Source organism: Oncorhynchus nerka, linkage group LG14, assembly GCF_034236695.1.
Source record: "Oncorhynchus nerka isolate Pitt River linkage group LG14, Oner_Uvic_2.0, whole genome shotgun sequence".
Classification (NCBI taxonomy): Eukaryota; Metazoa; Chordata; class Actinopteri; order Salmoniformes; family Salmonidae; genus Oncorhynchus; species Oncorhynchus nerka.
The window spans coordinates 27,758,349-27,774,366 of record NC_088409.1 but is presented as its reverse complement, the minus strand read 5'-3'; the positions used below and the strand labels follow the sequence as shown (position 1 = coordinate 27,774,366).

The following is a 16,018-nucleotide window of genomic DNA, read 5'->3' as shown; positions in this document are numbered from 1 at the left end:
ATGTCAGTGTGTGAGTATGTCAGTGTGCGTGTGTGTGTGTCAGTGTGTGTGTGTGTGTGTCAGTGTGTGTGTGCATGTCAGTGTGTGTGTGTGTGTGTGTGTGTGTGTGTGTGTGTGTCAGTGTGTGTGTATGTCAGTGTGTGTGTGTGTGTGTGTGTGTGTCCTTGCTCTCTGGATCCCCTTCCAGTCAGTCCACTAAAGGGTGTGAAAGGATGGTTTTCTAGCTGCTTAGGTCAGCATATAGAGGAGATGTGTAGTGGACTGACAGCTAGCTGTACTGTCTGTAGCTGGCGTGTTAAGAGGAGAGGAGAGAGAGATAAGAGGTTAGGACTGCTGGCAATGCAGTATGACTAGTGGTGTTCCACTACTGGTGACTGACTGCATGGGTCTGGGACAGTCCGCCAGTCAGTCAGCCAGAGTAGCTGTTATTATCTACTACGGCTGTTATTTTACCTGGAGCCTCCCACTCTTATTATGCTAAGACTTGTGGTGTCTGTGTATGGAGGCAGACTGTAGCTCTTTTTCTGTCTCTGTCTCCCTCCCCCCCCCTCCTCTCCCTCCATCCCTCTCCCTTCTGCTCCCTCCCTCCATCCCTCTCCCTTCTCCATCCCTTCCCTCCCCTCCCTCTCCCTCTCCCTTTCTCTCCCTCCATCCCTCCCTCTCCCCTCTCCCTTCCGCTCCCTTTCCCCTCCCTCCATTCTCCCTTCCCCCTCCGCTCCCTTCCCCCTCTGCTCCCTTTCTCCTCCCTCCCTCTCCCTTCCCCCTCTGCTCCCATCTCCCTCTCTCTCTCTCCCTCCATCCCCCACTCCCTTTCCCCTCTCTCTCCCTTCCCCCTCCTCTCCCTTTCCCCTCTCCCTCCTCTCCTCCCTCCTCTCCCTTTCCCCTCTCTCTCCCTTCCCCCCTTCTCTCTCCTTCCTTCCTCTGTATCACATTCCATTCTTCCATCATTCCCCTTTAACATCATCTACCGGTTTATCCCTCTTCCCTCCCTCTTTCCCTGGGGGCGATGGAGACAGAGTGGGAGACAGGACAAGCCTGCTCTGTTGAAAACATTGTTTAGGTCAGGCAGCCTCCCAGCAGTATGTCTCTCCATCTCCGACAGAGGAGGCACATGGTCCTACACAACTCTACCCTCTCTATCTCCTCCCTTCCTCCCTCTCTCATCACATAGTCAGAGTACGGGAATGCTTTGAAGAGCATTTGAACTCCCTTCAAAAGAGAATAAAGATTCTTTGAGGGTCTGTGTTTAGCTGCCCCCCCCCAGCCCTGACACACTCCACACACACAAAGGTGAACACACACACACCTAAAAACCTTTATCCGCTCATAATCAGATGTAACAATAACCATGTGGATTTAGACTTAGTGAGAGACTTCCAGGAAAATATGCAATGGGTTTATGGGTGCGCTATTTGTTGTATCTTTTTTTGCTATTTGTTGAGATTGTGTGTACACAGTATGTGTGTGAGATCTGCTCTCTATACACACACACACACACCATCTATTGTCATATCGCTGCTCTCTATACACACACACACACACACACACACACACACACACACACACACACCATCTATTGTCATATAGCTGCTCTCTATACACACACACACCATCTATTGTCATATCGCTGCTCTCTATGCACACACACCATCTATTGTCATATCGCTGCTCTCTATACACACACACACCATCTATTGTCATATCGCTGCTCTCTATACACACACACCATCTATTGTCATATCGCTGCTCTCTATACACACACACACCATCTGTTGTCATATCGCTGCTCTCTATACACACACACACCATCTGTTGTCATATCGCTGCTCTCTATACACACACACACCATCTATTGTCATATCGCTGCTCTCTATACACACACACACCATCTATTGTCATATCGCTGCTCTCTATACACACACACACCATCTATTGTCATATCGCTGCTCTCTATACACACACACACCATCTATTGTCATATAGCTGCTCTCTATACACACACACACCATCTATTGTCATATAGCTGCTCTCTATACACACACACACCATCTATTGTCATATCGCTGCTCTCTATACACACACACACACCATCTATTGTCATATAGCTGCTCTCTATACACACACACCATCTATTGTCATATAGCTGCTCTCTATAAACACACACACCATCTATTGTCATATCGCTGCTCTCTATACACACACACCATCTATTGTCATATCGCTGCTCTCTATACACACACACACCATCTGTTGTCATATCGCTGCTCTCTATACACACACACACCATCTGTTGTCATATCGCTGCTCTCTATACACACACACACCATCTATTGTCATATCGCTGCTCTCTATACACACACACACCATCTATTGTCATATCGCTGCTCTCTATACACACACACACCATCTATTGTCATATAGCTGCTCTCTATACACACACACACCATCTATTGTCATATAGCTGCTCTCTATACACACACACACACCATCTATTGTCATATAGCTGCTCTCTATACACACACACCATCTATTGTCATATCTATTGTCATATAGCTGCTCTCTATACACACACACCATCTATTGTCATATAGCTGCTCTCTATAAACACACACACCATCTATTGTCATATCACTGCTCTCTATAAACACACACCATCTATTGTCATATTGCTGCTCTCTATACACACACACACCATCTATTGTCATATCGCTGCTTTCTATAAACACACACCATCTATTGTCATATCGCTGCTCTCTATACACACACACCATCTTTTGTCATATCGCTGCTCTCTATAAACACACACCATCTATTGTCATATCGCTGCTCTCTATACACACTTTGTAATGATGACAATTACAACAATACTGAATTAACACTTATTTTAACTTAATATAATACATCAATAAAATCAATTTAGCCTCAAATAAATAATGAAACATGTTCGATTTGGTTTAAATAATGCAAAAACAAAGTGTTGGAGAAGAAAGTAAAAGTGCAATATGTGCTATGTAAGAAAGCTAACGTTTCAGTTCCATGCTCCTAACATGAGAACACATGAAAGCTGGTGGTTCCTTTTAACATGAGTCTTCAATATTAGCAGGTAAGAAGTTTTAGGTTGTAGTTATTATAGGAATTATAAGACTATTTCCCTCTATACCATTTGTATTTCATTAACCTTTGACTATTGGATGTTCTTATAGGCACTTTAGTATTGCCAGTGTAACTTTATAGCTTCCGTCCCTCTCCTCGCTCCTACCTGGGCTTGAACCAGCAACACAACGACAACAGCCACCATCGAAGCAGCATTACCCATGCAGAGCAAGGGGAACAACTACTAGAAGGCTCAGAGCGAGTGACGTTTGAAACGCTATTAGCGCGCGCTAACTAGCTAGCCATTTCACTTCGGTTACACCAGCCTCATCTCGGGAGTTGATAGGCTTGAAGTCATAAACAGCGCAATGCTTGACGCACAACGAAGAGCTGCTTGCAAAACGCACGAAAGTACTGTTTGAATTCATGTTTACGCGCCTGCTTCTGCCTACCACCACTCAGTCAAATACTTAGATACTTGTATGCGTGTATGATCAGTCAGATTATATGCAACGCAGGACACGCTAGATAATATCTAGTAATATCATCAACCATGTGTAGTTAACTAGTGATTTATGATTGATTGTTTTTTATAAAGATACATTTAATGCTAGCTAGCAACTTACCTTGGCTTACTGCATTCACGTAACAGGCAGTCTCCTTGTGGAGTGCAACGAGAGAGAGGCAGGTCGTTATTGCGTTGGACTAGTCAACTGTAAGGTTGCAAGATTGGATCCCCCGAGCTGACAAGGTGAAAATCTGTCGTTCTGCCGCTGAACGAGGCAGTTAACCCACTGTTCCAAGGCCGTCATTGAAAATAAGAACGTGTTCTTAACTGACTTGCCTTGTTAAATGAAGGTATATAAAAAATATTTTAAAAAATCGGCACCCAAAAATACCGATTTCCGATTGTAAAGAAAACTTGAAATAGGCCCCAATTAATCGGCCATTATGATTAATCGGTCGACCTCTAACACACATACACACACACACTCTATTGTCATATAACCGCTCTCTGGCTCTCTCTCCTTACACACAGACAGGCACGGACACACACATTGTAGTGTAGTAACTAGGCACTGACTAACAGGAAGTCAGGATAACAACGCCCTCCATGAGTCCCTGTTTATTTTCTGCTTCTTGTCACACCAGCTGCTCACACTCAGGTGTGTGGCCTTATGCACGTGAGACCGAACACTACTGGAAAACCTGGTTAGTGTGACCAGTGTTGGTGGGTGGCTAAACTGTGTGTGTGTGTGTGTGTGTGTGTGTGTGTGTGTGTGTGTGTGTGTGTGTGTGTGTGTAAAGATGAGGGTCTGGCTAGGCTGGTCACATGCTCTAAGGGTGTGTGTGTGTGGAGATGAGGATCTATCTGAAGTCTGATTAGACCAGTCACATGCTCTGTGGGCACAAGCGTGTGGTCAAGTGTACTCTGGGTGTGTGCTCTGCCCGCACAGCAAATAAAAGACTCATTCTATCCTGGACAATGAGATGTGTACACACACACACAGGACAATAAATGTACAACACACTTAACACAAACTCATAGTCACCCGCCCTCCTCTCCCTAGTTCTCTCTATACAATAGGCTCTGTTGTAAGGCCGGGACTCCTGACCTAGTCACAGTCCTAGTCACAGTGGTGTCACAGCAGTCCTGCTCAATCAAACACACACGGAGTGAACACGGTCGGTGTGTGTGTGAGATGGGGGAGGGGTATCCTACGGCGCCTGATGGTAATCTTTACCAGCTGTGGTGAATGGAACCTCTAACCTCTGACCTGTATGAGCTGCTAACAGTCAACATCATGACCCCATCAGAGGCCCAGACCACAACATGGTACAGAGACCAGAGAGAGAGACCCAGGGCTTCACTGTGCGACTGCCATCTTGGTTTACTCCCATAGCCCTCCAACCAGTACACTGATGCCATTGTCTACTCTCCCTCTCCACCCCTCTCTCTCTCTGAGCACTGGGTGGAGAGGGGATCCACACTGGGACTGGGGCTACAGAGCACAATAATGTCTATGGGATGGATTTACCATTAATATCTCTGATAGAGTACTGTTCATACATTTCACTCAGAGCAACAACAATAAATAAATCATCCCTGATCAACTCCTTTTGGCACTTTGTTCAATTCAAGCACACACACACCTCGTTTGACACCGGAGCGGTATGTGAGGTCATGGGTCTGCCACCACAACAAACCCTCTCAAGATTCACATCAATAGCAATGTGGGAAGAGGATTGATGGCACTAAAGACCAATAAAACACACATTGTAGCAACCATCCCCATATGGAACACATGACAGAGAGGGCCACCTTGCTCCACACATATGGGAGAAATCTGGAGACCAAAGTCAGTGTGGTACCCAGGACTTCAGCTGGAGTTAACTTACACACACTCTCTCGCACACACAGTTCAAACGCATGTTTTCAAGCCCCTGCACTTCAATCACCCAGGCCCATGATCTTACAGTTTCCTGTATAGTGTGCACATGGTGATCTCCCCTTATCAGGAATAATATTGTAATCCAGTGTGCCTGTGAGTTGACTCTCCAAGAGGACACGTGACTCCCTGCATCATTCCTGTCTCCTGCTCCCACAGCCACTGTGAAATTCACACTCCCACAGTGAAGATTAGTGTGTGTGTGGTCTTGTTCTTCTATTCAGAGGGACAAAGGCTATTTTACGCTTAGGGGTTTGGTTTAGGGTTAGGTCTAGGCGGTAGGTTTAGGGTTAGGCGGTAGGGTTAGAGTTAGGCGGTAGGGTTAGAGTTAGGCGGTAGGGTTAGGGTTAGGCGGTAGGGTTAGGGTTAGGCGGTAGGGTTAGAGTTAGGCGGTAGGGTTAGAGTTAGGCGGTAGGGTTAGGGTTAGAGTTAGGCGGTAGGGTTAGGGTTACAATTGGGGTTAGGTCTAGGCGGTAGGTTTAGGGTTAGGCAATTAGGGTTAGGCGGTAGGGTTAGGGTTAGGCGGTAGGGTTACAATTAGGGTTAGGTCTAGGCGGTAGGTTTAGGGTTAGGCAATTAGGGTTAGGCGTTAGGGTTAGGCGGTAGGGTTAGGCGGTAGGGTTACAATTAGGGTTAGGTCTAGGCGGTAGGTTTAGGGTTAGGCGTTAGGGTTAGGCGGTAGGGTTAGAATTAGGGTTAGGTCTAGGCGGTAGGTTTAGGGTTAGGCGGTAGGGTTAGGCGGTAGGGTCAGGGTTACAATTGGGGTTAGGTCTAGGCGGTAGGTTTAGGGTTAGGCAATTAGGGTTAGGCGGTAGGGTTAGGGTTAGGCGGTAGGGTTAGGCGGTAGGGTTATGCTTAGGCGGTAGGGTTAGGCGGTAGGGTTAGGCGGTAGGGTTAGGCGGTAGGGTTAGGGTTACAATTGGGGTTAGGTCTAGGCGGTAGGTTTAGGGTTAGGCAATTAGGGTTAGGCGGTAGGGTTAGGCGGTAGGGTTATGCTTAGGCGGTAGGGTTAGGCTTAGGTGGTAGGGTTAGACGGTAGGGTTATGCTTAGGCGGTAGGTCTAGGCGGTAGGGTTAGGCGGTAGGTCTAGGCGGTAGGGTTAGGCGGTAGGGTTAGGCGGTAGGTCTAGGCGGTAGGTCTAGGCGGTAGGTCTAGGCGGCAGGTCTAGGCGGTAGGTCTAGGCGGTAGGGTTAGGCGGTAGGGTTAGGCGGTAGGGTTAGGCGGTAGGGTTAGGCGGTAGGGTTAGGTCGGTAGGTCTAGGCGGTAGGTCTAGGCGGTAGGTCTAGGCGGTAGGTCTAGGCTGTAGGGTTAGGCGGTAGATCTAGGCGGTAGGGTTAGGCGGTAGGTCTAGGCGGTAGGGTTAGGCGGTAGGGTTAGGCGGTAGATCTAGGCGGTAGGGTTAGGCGGTAGGGTTAGAGAAAATAGGATTTTGAAAGGAAATCAATTTTAGGTCTCCACAAAGACAGAAATATAAGTATGTGTGTTAAGGTCAGAGATATGAGGGAGAGACACGCTACAGAGGGAAAGATGGAGAAAGATACAAGGGGAGCAGACAGAGTGAAAGAGGAGGAAGATACAAGGGGAGCAGACAGAGTGAAAGAGGAGGAAGATACAAGGGGAGCAGACAGAGGGAAAGAGGAGGAAGATACAAGGGGAGCAGACAGAGTGAAAGAGGAGGAAGATACAAGGGGAGCAGACAGAGTGAAAGAGGAGGAAGATACAAGGGGAGCAGACAGAGTGAAAGAGGAGGAAGATACAAGGGGAGCAGACAGAGTGAAAGAGGAGGAAGATACAAGGGGAGCAGACAGAGTGAAAGAGGAGGAAGATACAAGGGGAGCAGACAGAGTGAAAGAGGAGGAAGATACAAGGGGAGCAGACAGAGTGAAAGAGGAGGAAGATACAAGGGGAGCAGACAGAGTGAAAGAGGAGGAAGATACAAGGGGAGCAGACAGAGTGAAAGAGGAGGAAGATACAAGGGGAGCAGACAGAGTGAAAGAGGAGGAAGATACAAGGGGAGCAGACAGAGTGAAAGAGGAGGAAGATACAAGGGGAGCAGACAGAGTGAAAGAGGAGGAAGATACAAGGGGAGCAGACAGAGTGAAAGAGGAGGAAGATACAAGGGGAGCAGACAGAGTGAAAGAGGAGGAAGATACAAGGGGAGCAGACAGAGTGAAAGAGGAGGAAGATACAAGGGGAGCAGACAGAGTGAAAGAGGAGGAAGATACAAGGGGAGCAGACAGAGTGAAAGAGGAGGAAGGCTGCGATGAATTAACTTTTTTTAGACAATATGTTTTTAAATAAAGACAAACCCTGGAATGAGTAGGTGTGTCCAAACCTTTGACTGAATGAATAAATACATGACTTACTGGTGGGCTAAGCTCCATATCTGTTCCAATACTGTGACTCTACAGGCCTGGACACTACTAGACTATAAGGAGGATGAAATCAGAGGAAATGTGGAGAAGGGGTGAGGAGAGGATGAGAGGAAGAGAAGAATGGGGTAGTGTGAGGAGAGAATAAGGAAGAAGAGGAGGGCAGAGGCGAGGAGAAGGGGTGAGGAGAGGATGAGAGGAAGAGAAGAATGGGGTAGTGTGAGGAGAGAATAAGGAAGAAGAGGAGGGCAGAGGCGTGGAGGAGAAGGAAGGAGGTGGATCTCACATCGTTAAGATGTATTAAGACCCAAAAGGAAAACACCCCTCTCCCTCCAAACTGTGATTTGCAATTAGTGTGTTAAACCAGCCTGTCCTCATCAGACCCCATCTGCAACAGTCACCATGTTAATCACACCACAGTAGAGACCTTACGTAAGCCCCCACCCTAAACAGGGCGACCCCATCGCTCTTCTGCTCTCTCTGCTTCCAGATTATGTGTGGTTTATCAGTGCTTAGTCTAATCTCTGTTTTGTGAAGTCAGAAATACAAGAGACTACAAGCCAGCCCATTCTAACAGTCAGGGGTGGCTGGTTAGGTTAGATACTTGGCTGTTGAACTGTGTAGTTCTCTCAGGTTATGGCTCCTATTCTGTCCTGAGTGAAGCAATTGCATTGCAATGTGTCACCTGTGTATTATTCTAGACTGTACAGATTAGTCCAAAGTGTATGTCAAAGTCTGTTGCGTTGTTGTCAGTGAGTAAATGGTGTTCTACGGTGTGTGTGTGTGTGTAGCTGAGAGGTAGATCAGGCCCAGCCTGGGGGATGATACTGTACAGCCTGAGGCCTGGGTGGATGTTTTACTGGCTCGTTACACTACAGGGTCACAGACCTAAGAGTAAGGCTGGGGTCATCACCAAAATAGCTTGAATTTGTGTTTCAGTATATGGGGGTCATTGCCGTAACGGTGAGGCCCTAATGGGTGTTAGGGTCAGTGCCATAACAGACCTGAGTTGGTGTTCATAAATGATGGGCTTCAGAGTCACCTGTGATGGGCTGCATGTGGTCAGAATAGTTATACAGTAGGGATTCTCCCCTTACCCATCTGTCTATCGCCTCCTTTGAATTCCATGCTGTCACAGTTACCAGCCCTTTCAAGCTTAACATCCTTATCATTTATCGCCCTCCAGGTTCCCTCGAAGAGTTCATCAATGAGCTTGATGCCTTGATAAGCTCCTTTCCTGAGGACGGCTCACCTCTCACAGTTCTGGGCGACTTTAACCTCCCCACGTCTACCTTTGACTCATTCCTCTCTGCCTCCTTCTTTCCACTCCTCTCCTCTTTTGACCTCACCCTCTCACCTTCCCCCCCTACTCACAAGGCAGGCAATACACTCGACCTCATCTTTACTAGATGCTGTTCTTCCACTAACCTCATTGCAACTCCCCTCCAAGTCTCCGACCACTACCTTGTATTCTTTTCCCTCTCGCTCTCATCCAACACTTCCCACACTGCCCCTACTCGGATGGTATCGCGCCGTCCCAACCTTCGCTCTCTCTCCCCCGCTACTCTCTCCTCTTCCATCCTATCATCTCTTCCCTCTGCTCAAACCTTCTCCAACCTATCTCCTGATTCTGCCTCCTCAACCCTCCTCTCCTCCCTTTCTGCATCCTTTGACTCTCTATGTCCCCTATCCTCCAGGCCGGCTCGGTCCTCCCCTCCCGCTCCGTGGCTCGACGACTCATTGCGAGCTCACAGAACAGGGCTCCGGGCAGCCGAGCGGAAATGGAGGAAAACCCGCCTCCCTGCGGACCTGGCATCCTTTCACTCCCTCCTCTCTACATTTTCCTCTTCTGTCTCTGCTGCTAAAGCCACTTTCTACCACTCTAAATTCCAAGCATCTGCCTCTAACCCTAGGAAGCTCTTTGCCACCTTCTCCTCCCTCCTGAATCCACCCCCCTCCTCCCTCTCTGCAGATGACTTCGTCAACCATTTTGAAAAGAAGGTCGACGACATCCGATCCTCGTTTGCTAAGTCAAACGACACCGCTGGTTCTGCTCACACTGCCCTACCCTGTGCTCTGACCTCTTTCTCCCCTCTCTCTCCAGATGAAATCTCGCGTCTTGTGACGGCCGGCCGCCCAACAACCTGCCCGCTTGACCCTATCCCCTCCTCTCTTCTCCAGACCATTTCCGGAGACCTTCTCCCTTACCTCACCTCGCTCATCAACTCATCCCTGACCGCTGGCTACGTCCCTTCCGTCTTCAAGAGAGCGAGAGTTGCACCCCTTCTGAAAAAACCTACACTCGATCCCTCCGATGTCAACAACTACAGACCAGTATCCCTTCTTTCTTTTCTCTCCAAAACTCTTGAACGTGCCGTCCTTGGCAAGCTCTCCCGCTATCTCTCTCAGAATGACCTTCTTGATCCAAAGCAGTCAGGTTTCAAGACTAGTCATTCAACTGAGACTGCTCTTCTCTGTATCACGGAGGCGCTCCGCACTGCTAAAGCTAACTCTCTCATTGCTATGCAGACGACACACAATTAATCTTCTCCTTTCCCCCTTCTGACGACCAGGTGGCGAATCGCATCTCTGCATGTCTGGCAGACATATCAGTGTGGATGACGGATCACCACCTCAAGCTGAACCTCGGCAAGACGGAGCTGCTCTTCCTCCCGGGGAAGGACTGCCCGTTCCATGATCTCGCCATCACGGTTGACAACTCCATTGTGTCCTCCTCCCAGAGCGCTAAGAACCTTGGCGTGATCCTGGACAACACCCTGTCGTTCTCAAATAACACCAAGGCGGTGGCCCGTTCCTGTAGGTTCATGCTCTACAACATCCGCAGAGTACGACCCTGCCTCACACAGGAAGCGGCGCAGGTCCTAATCCAGGCACTTGTCATCTCCCGTCTGGATTACTGCAACTCGCTGTTGGCTGGGCTCCCTGCCTGTGCCATTAAACCCCTACAGCTCATCCAGAACGCCGCAGCCCGTCTGGTGTTCAACCTTCCCAAGTTCTCTCACGTCACCCCGCTCCTCCGCTCTCTCCACTGGCTTCCAGTTGAAGCTCGCATCTGCTACAAGACCATGGTGCTTGCCTACGGAGCTGTGAGGGGAACGGCACCTCAGTACCTCCAGGCTCTGATCAGGCCCTACACCCAAACAAGGGCACTGCGTTCATCCACCTCTGGCCTGCTCGCCTCCCTACCACTGAGGAAGTACAGTTCCCGCTCAGCCCAGTCAAAACTGTTCGCTGCTCTGGCCCCCCAATGGTGGAACAAACTCCCACACGACGCCAGGGCAGCGGAGTCAATCACCACCTTCCGGAGACACCTGAAACCCCACCTCTTTAAGGAATACCTAGGATAGGATAAAGTAATCCTTCCCCCCCCCCTTAAAAGATTTAGATGCACTATTGTAAAGTGGCAGTTCCACTGGATGTCATAAGGTGAACGCACCAATTTGTAAGTCGCTCTGGATAAGAGCGTCTGCTAAATGACTTAAATGTAAATGTAAATGTGGAGGGACAACTGACCTTTTTGTCTGGAACAGTTGTTTTAAATCGCTCCTGTACTATTTTTAGAAACAAATATGTGCACATTTATCTTCTGTTGATGCCAGCAGTGAGCAACAATGTCTCATTTATCTTCTGTTGATGCCAGCAGTGAGCAACAATGTCTCATTTATCTTCTGTTGATGCCAGCAGTGAGCAACAATGTCTCATTTATCTTCTGCTGATGCCAGCAGTGAGCAACAATGTCTCATTTATCTTCTGTTGATGCCAGCAGTGAGCAACAATGTCTCATTTATCTTCTGTTGATGCCAGCAGTGAGCAACAATGTCTCATTTATCTTCTGTTGATGCCAGCAGTGAGCAACAATGTCTCATTTATCTTCTGTTGATGCCAGCAGTGAGCAACAATGTCTCATTTATCTTCTGTTGATGCCAGCAGTGAGCAACAATGTCTCATTTATCTTCTGTTGATGCCAGCAGTGAGCAACAATGTCTCATTTATCTTCTGTTGATGCCAGCAGTGAGCAACAATGTCTCATTTATCTTCTGTTGATGCCAGCAGTGAGCAACAATGTCTCATTTATCTTCTGTTGATGCCAGCAGTGAGCAACAATGTCTCATTTATCTTCTGTTGATGCCAGCAGTGAGCAACAATGTCTCATTTATCTTCTGTTGATGCCAGCAGTGAGCAACAATGTCTCATTTATCTTCTGTTGATGCCAGCAGTGAGCAACAATGTCTCATTTATCTTCTGTTGATGCCAGCAATGAGCAACAATGTCTCATTTATCTTCTGTTGATGCCAGCAGTGAGCAACAATGTCTCATTTATCATAACCATTATAGATAACGAATCTTAATTGCTAAATTGCCTCATATATATTCAGTCAATAAAAAAACAAGTGCCATTTAAGATGAATGTATTGAAACTGTAATATCGCCAGGTTATATTATATTGTGGAACACAAATCTTCAAAAAGGTAGTAACCTCAGCAATGTGGTGCTTGCTTGAAGAAGCCTATGGTTGTGCAATGGCATAGCATGGTTTTGTTCATTTAGCAGACAAGACGCTCTTATCGCAGTCAAGACACCTATTTTATATTCAAAAACGGATGTAATATAACGTAACAGAATAGTGCCAAGCGATTCGCATCTCCCGCCTGGAACATTTATTCTCAGACTGATCATTTGAAACTGGTCTACGTTTTTCAAGGTTACAATCAAAAATCTGTCCTCGTTTTGATACACAGACGTTGGATTTAGTGTATTATGCCTGTTCCTTGGAATTTTCTAAATTGATTAACAATACTACATTGAACACTGCATGGGGATGAGTTCTGTGCAGGACATCTGTTTGGTGAGGAGGCCTGGACTTGGTAGAATATTTTGTTTTCATTCATTTTTACAATATAGCCAATTTTGACTTTGTGGCTGTGGTAACCAGTGACAACCGCAAAGTACCCTAAGCAGAAAATGACAAAATTAAGCAGAAACTGCAGCTCATTGTTGGAACATTATTTCTGGGAAAGGGAATTTAAGGAGCAGCATTGTGTGATGCTTGGCAAGGTTTATTTTTTGTTGTGTCCTGCAAATGCACATGTACAAATAGAACATTAGTTAAAGCAAATTAACGTAGTCTTCAAGAGAAAATGTTGACCAAATAGATATACAGTATTTTTTTTTTTAATTAAAGAATCTCTGGTAAAGATTGGGTTGATGTCAGTTTGAGTACTAAACTTGTCATGCTCATCCCTTTTATACAGTGTATGGGTGATTGACATGTGATAGGCGACATGTGGTCAGAGTAGTGGTTATACAGTGTATGGGGAAGCCATACGGGGTCATGGAGGTCAATGCCATAACAGTATAAGGGGCTTGTGTTTGGGGTGTTTGAGTGAACAGTCTTTTTTGTTTAGTCACTGCCATTTCATGGGCAATATTATCACCGCCATGGCAGGAATATGGGGTTTGAGATGGTGTCAGAGTCCATGTGCTTTCTGTTCACTGCCAAAACAGTGTATTGGGAGATAGGGTCAGTGCCAATACGATAGGCCTACAGAATACAGTGTATTGGGAGATAGGGTCCGTGCCAATACGATAGGCCTACAGAATACAGTGTATTGGGAGATAGGGTCAGTTCCAATACGATAGGCCTACAGAATACAGTGTATTGGGAGATAGGGTCAGTGCCAATACGATAGGCCTACAGAATACAGTGTATTGGGAGATAGGGTCAGTGCCAATACGATAGGCCTACAGTATACAGTGTATTGGGAGATAGGGTCAGTGCCAATACGATAGGCCTACAGAATACAGTGTATTGGGAGATAGGGTCAGTTCCAATACGATAGGCCTACAGTATACAGTGTATTGGGAGATAGGGTCAGTGCCAATACGATAGGCCTACAGTATACAGTGTATTGGGAGATAGGGTCAGTGCCAATACGATAGGCCTACAGAATACAGTGCTTTAGGGGCTAGAGCTGGTGTCATAGTCATAACAGCCAGCTTAGGCAGGTGAGAGAGACATGGTCATGTCAAGCAGACTGAGTTGATGAAATGTTGACCGTGCACAACGTAACAATAAACCTATATCTGGGGCCGAAGCCCGAGCTTGGAGAGGAATTGGGGCCTGGATCACTGCCATGTGCATTAGGATCCGTGTGTAAACAGCACATTGGGCTGGACACGCTTGGTGTTATTGAGTTTCCTTACCGGAGTGCCCTGCTCAGCTTGTCGTAGTTCATCTGGGGTTTGCACTTGCGGGCCCCCCATAACCGGGCCACCTCGTCAGGGTCCTTGATGACAAACTCTCCATAGTCCCCCTGCCAGGCGATGACATCATGATACTCCTCCTTCCTCAGCAGCTCCAGGATGAAGTGCCACAGCTGGATCTGCCGCGAGCCGGGGCTCGACTCGGGTTTGTAGGCCCAGTCTGGAAAGGCAAACCCTGGGGAGGAGAGGGGGGAGACCAGGGAGAAGGGAGTTAGCCTGGAGGTCCGTGGAGCACAGCCATACTGATGGACTGAGACGATTAGCCTTCATAGAGGACAGCACGTTCAGAAAGGCTATGCTCTCAGTCTAAATGTTCACTTATTTCTAAACAGTAGGCAGCACATAAAAAACCAACATTTGGGCCAATAGCGGAGTCACAGGAATGCTGTTTAGTTGCAGGGCAGGACATGAATATAGATTCCAACTCCTACAAGAGGAGAGAGGTTGCCGCTTGCCATGTCAGGTGTTCTCAGGTGCAGAGTGGAACATGTGTTCTAGAAGGTGTGTTCTAGAAGAGGAAAGAGGATTAGTGAGGCCTACTTGTGTTCGGTCTTTTAGTTCTCTGTCTGTAGCTTAGGGATGTATTTGGGATCCATCTGTACACCAGTCTGGTTCTGTTTCTACTGTTATTAACTTCTTGGATATAGGGGGCGCTAATTTTAATTTTTGGATGAAAAACGTTCCCGTTTTAAACAAGATATTTTGTCACAAAAAGATGCTCGACTATGCATATAATTGACAGCTTTGGAAAGAAAACACTCTGACGTTTCCAAAACTGCAAAGATATTGTCTGTGAGTGCCACAGAACTGATGTTACAGGCGAAACCCAGATAAAAATCCAATCAGGAAGTGCCGTATTTTTTGAAACAGCCTCATGCCAATGACTCCTTATATGGCTGTGAAGGAGCTAGGAGCCAGCTTACGTTTTCCCCAAGGTATCTGCAGCATTGTGACGTCTATTTAGGCATTTCCATTGGAGAATGGCTGTAAGAGACCATATAGGGCGAGTGGACGCATGGTGTCTCCCGGAGAAAACGTTGCGTAAAATACTGAGGTAGCCATTTTTCCAATAGTTTCTTATGAGAAACCAACTGCCTCCACGGATATATTATCGAATACATATGTTAAAAACACCTTGAGGATGGATCCTAAACAACGTTTGCCGTGTTTCTGTCGATATTACGGAGCAAATTTTGAAAAAAGTTTGGCGTTATAGTTGAAGTATTTTCGGTCGATTTCTCAGCCAAGCAGGATGAACAAACGTGACGTTTTTCGCCTACAAAAATATTATTTTTGGAAAAAAGGAACATCCTGAGTGAAAGCATCTGAAGTTCTTCAAAGGTAAATGATTTAATTTGGTTGCTTTTCTTATTTTTGTGAAAATGTTGCCTGCTGCCAGCACAGCCTAGCATAGCATTATGCCATGATAAACTTACACAAATGCTTGTCTAGCGTTGGCTGTAACGCATATTTTGAAAATCTGAGATGACAGTGTTGTTAACAAAAGGCTAAGCTTGTGTTTGAATATATTTATTTCATTTGCGATTTTCATGAATAGGAAACGTTGCGTTATGGTAATGCACTTGAGGCTATGATTACGCTCCCGGATACGGGATTGCTCGTCGCTAGAGGTTAAGGCGTACACAGTGCTGCACATCATCGAGTGTGGCTGCTTGTCACTCACACCTGCCTGACCTGGCCTCTTCTCTGCCCTCCTCTTCTTTCCTCTCCTCCACTCTACTTTGTGTTGTATCTGACTCATGGTAGACTGGGTGTAGAAACCACAACAGTCCTGTCACCGTCACTGCTAGGGCGTCC

General features: G+C 47.0%; 1 pseudogene; it reads right to left on the bottom strand.

Moving 5' to 3' along the window:
• Positions 1-16,018, bottom strand: part of LOC115116684 (ETS domain-containing transcription factor ERF-like) — an 83,658-nt pseudogene that overhangs the window by 8,180 nt on the left and 59,460 nt on the right.